Here is a 4618-nt window from a genome sequence, read left to right on the forward strand (position 1 = left end):
AAGCAGAAAAGGCCTTGACTCTGTGTAAGCACTGCTCAGCAGTAACTAAAACATCCCTGGGTTATCAACACTGTTTCCAGCGCAAATCCGAAACATAGCCCCATACTAGCTACTATGAAGAAAATTAACTCTATCCCAGCCAAAACTAGCACAGTGCCCCAGACTGAGGTGATGGTGCTCTAGGTTGGGATGATGGCACTCCTGGCTGACGTGCTGGCAGCCCACATGGAGGGGATGGCGACCCAGGTTGAGGGGATGGTGTCCCAGGCTGAGGTGACAGTGACCCACCTTTAGGTGATGGTGCCCCATGTTAAGGCAACAGGACCCCAGGTTGAAGAGATGGGATCCCACATTATAGTGGCAGGGCTGCGGCACAGAGCAACGTATCCTGAGGAAATGGAGGGGGTAAATGGATCTGGAGGGCTTTTAGGGACATCTGACCCAAATCTTTGGGGTTGGATCAGGACCTTTCCCGGAGTGAACCTGATCTCAGCGTCCTTAAATCTCAATATAAGTATTGCAGAAACATGGATGAAGCTTTCAGGGAGAGTTTCATTTCTCCTAGCACTGACTAGGTAAGTGGTGACTACTTACTAGTGATCTGCCACCAGGAAGTGGTAGTGTCCTGTGTAAGGGTGGTAAAGGTTTCAGCTCTTTAGAAGGGGTCAGTTGCAGTATCAGACCTTGACATTTCTTTAATAATAGTAATGTTACTTTTTAACAAAGTAGGAAAGAATTATGTGAAAAGAAAGACTTCTAGATTACTGATCCACGCATTCAAAACTAAAAATTCAACTTTACTTTGGCCCCATTGTTCATCATGAAAAAGATTTAATGACATGATCACGGTTTTTGTCTTGGGTACCTCACATTGGACACTAAATGGGTGCTTTTGTCCTTTTTTTTCCTGTGTGTCAGATCCCTATCTGCAAATAGGCAAAATACAATACCATTGCCTCAAAAAGGCATAGTGAAAATTAAAATCAGTTCATATTAGTGTAATTTACATATTTTGTAGAAATGTGGGCAACAAAATTAATAGTTATCTTCTGAGAGCAGTTCAACTAATTTTCAGTAAAGGAGGAATGGCGCCTAATGGAAAGATAGTATATGATAGTGTAAAGTCTGTATCGTAATGTCTTTACGAATGACATTCTTGTAAAGGAAAAAAAAATTGTGTAAGTAGAAGTTTTGCAGCTGTAATATATAAACATTGAGGTAAGGCTTTATTAGACAAACTATGTCTGCTTTTATAGAGACAGATTGTTTATATCGTTTCCACTGAAATGTGTCTGCATTTTACGTTTTCAATCAAGTCCAAAGCATCTACCATTGCAGGGAAAGTTTTAAAAGGCCAAAAAGGTTGACAATTTTGAGCCCCTTCATTCTACAAGCCTTTGAGAAATAATCACAATCATTTTCTTGAGTTTCTTGAAAGGCGTCAAATAAGATTTAAAATACTGAGAAGTAGAACAGACAATCTCCTTTTCTCTTGCTCTATTAGCTAGGGTTCATAAAATCAACAGCATCCCCTATCCAGTAAATTCGTTTCCTCTCTTTCCTATGATTGTTTCTAACAATGTTAGTTATCACTCTTCCATACCACCAGGTTAAAAGTTCACGAGCACTTCTGGGTTTTGTGCCCGAGGGGCTTTTAGGAATTTCTATAAACTCTTAACATGACTGTAACTACAATGTAGCACCACAGCAGTTATGAAAAAGCATGTAATTCATTCAAAGTTGTAAGTATGCTAAAAATATAAACTAAGTATGTGCTTTACACACCTTTTTTTGCCTATAATGTAAATGTCTATTTTGAGAAATGGTAAATTGCTAACCTTTACAGCAATGTGATCTGAGCCAGAAAGGCTCACAAAACAGAAAGTAAATGTGAAAAAGCCTTTAGGAAAGTATTCATTTTACGCTTGTCTAAACATTTTAAAGGTGCAAATTTATTGAAGTTTAAAGTTTGCAGTACTGTGAAGGTGAAAGTTGCAAGATTGTCACTAAAGACAGATGTAAAAGTGTGTTCAGACCAGTGGGGCCTTGTCTAGGGTATGTTATAAACAGGTGTATTACATTCCTAGCGCAAAGGAAAAAAGTGAAGATGCTGACTCTTCCCCCAAATCAGACATAATTTCTGTTTTAAAATGAGATGAAAACAGTCTTATCTTTGTAGGAAAGATATTTGCTGTAATGCTTGAATAAGATAGAGTTTGAATCTCTTATCTCATAAACTAGTTCCATGACTGAGTAAATAGTTACAGAAAGAGAATAAAATAACCCCCAGTTCAGAAAATTGACCTCTGACGTCCTTTTGTCCTGTACAGAAAAGTATTTTTTAAAGCACAAAAGGGGAAGTTCAAATAACACTGAGGTAAACTTGAAAATTGCCATTGACTTCAGCGGAGCTAGGATGTCATCTAGAATATTAGGAATGTACCTCAGGTTGAAAAGTCATAGAATCTTATTAAAAACTAAAAGAAAAACAATCGAATCTCCCTCTAGCTCTATGGATACGCACTTGAGTTGATTTAGACATATCTAATTCAGGGTATGATGTGTAAATCCTAGCTAAAATTGGTGGGATTACTCATTCAGACAAGAACTGTTTTTGTGCGTAAGCACTGCAGGACTAAACTGTTATTGCAGGTAGGTTTATTTTTTTATCTTCCTCTCCACTTCTGAGAATTAATACTCCAATAAGAAAATAATCTCTGTTTACACAGGACTAACAACATTACCTGCTCTGCTTCAGATTAATTTAAAAATCCAGTTCCCATAAGTAGTTTTGACAGAGGCCCAGGCAGTTTCCTGAACGCATTTGCAGTAGAAGGCCTCTACACACTCTGCCTGGTTTCTTGTGTGGATCTTTATTAAGATCCCAGAATAGACCTTGAACTCAGTCCAAAGCCCTGTATTTTCTGAAATCTTTGAGGAATAAAGCGTGTGCTGGGAGATGGATCTTTGCTTTTTGTTTTCTACCTGATGAGAATAAAGTAACTTTATAGGAAACCTTCTGGCATGTTGGGCCTTATCCAAAAGCTGTCAGACTCTGCAAGAATCTCTCTGTTGGTCTTAATGATCAGACATATTGGAAGAACTTTGTTCCCCAAGCCCTTTGGTGCAGCATCAGGATGTTTTGGCACATGGTAGTTCGCATGGGAATGGACTGTCATTGCAATAGTATTTTCACTATTACAATATGATGATTTTCACCTTTAATCACATTAGAGACATTAAATAATCACTTTTGGACACTGTGAATGGTCTGAGCTAGCATTTAAAAGATCTTTGTGCAATTTAATATCCACTAAATAGAATAAACTGTGTAATAAAATTGTATTTAAGTTACTGTAAGGACTTTGGATCAGATTAAGGAGCAGTGTCTCTTTTGGTCAGTGACTAAAACGGGAGCTTAAATTGCTCCAAAACTACTTCGGGATTTTGAGAGGAAATACATTGCTATGCAAACCTCTAATAGATAAAGGCATATATGTATGGAGACAATTTTGTATACGAGTCAGGCTGCACCATCAGACACTGTGGGTTAGGTTAGAACTAGTTTAGAAAATACTGTGGTGGAGTAAAACAATTATTGTAACTAAGAATCCTGACTAGTTCCGTGCCTGTACTGCGCACGTTTCCATTACGGTTCCGCACCATGAGCTGACACCCGACCCACCGTTACCATGCAGTGTCAGGGCTGTAACTGAACCTTTTGGACACCTGTACTATTCATGCTCAGTGCCTCGGCTCGCTTAGTATCATAGAAGCATGGGAAAGTTTGGTGTCTGGTTTTAAAACAGTGCTAGTTGTGCTCTTGAAGTGACACGGAAATGTAAACATTCACAAGATCAGGGCCTCAGTGGTATTCGCACTTTTTCTTCATCAGGCTAGTATAATTCATTTTACAGAAGTAACTTTTTTACACAAGTTTTACAGAACATGAATAAATCAAAAGGACTCCAACCTCAGCACCCATAGCTGTTGTTTAAAAGATAACATTCAGGGCTATTTTGCACATTAAGACCACCAGAGTAGCGGCAATCTGGAAAGTGCTTCCCAGAAGTCTCAATACCTGTAAACACTTCTACAGTGCTTAACTTTCTTAATGGGATACGTGCTCTTAAAATGAAGCCCATGAGTAAATGCTTCTATCACTTTTGCACGGTCTGGCTTCCTTAAGGAAAGCATGGCCCTTGACTCCTACTGTGACGAGATCAAGGCCTCCCACTCTGGCTGTGGTTGGTAGCCACTATGAACCTGCCAATTGAGGGACGCTGCAATTGCACCACGCCTTAAGCAAGGTGAACACGCATCCTGAGCACGGCTGAAATATGGCAAGGCTTTTGCCACACGAGGAATTTGTTCTCAGAATCTGCCGCAAGCAGTTATAAAACATCAGGCCAGTGGACTGAGGGTAGTGATGGGAGCGCTGGCAGGCTTCGTTTGGGATAGTGGAGCTGGGTTTTGCAGAATCACTGTTGTATCATTTCAATCGCTGTTCTATCAAATTTTTATTTCTGAAACCCAGTTACTTATGGTCTCCTTTGGCTGATCAAAGGGGTGTAGGCAGAGGAGCACGTACAGTGCTCACTCGGGGGGGGAGGGGGGG

Source organism: Aptenodytes forsteri, unplaced genomic scaffold, assembly GCF_000699145.1.
Source record: "Aptenodytes forsteri isolate BGI_AS27 unplaced genomic scaffold, ASM69914v1 Scaffold65, whole genome shotgun sequence".
Lineage (NCBI taxonomy): Eukaryota > Metazoa > Chordata > Aves > Sphenisciformes > Spheniscidae > Aptenodytes > Aptenodytes forsteri.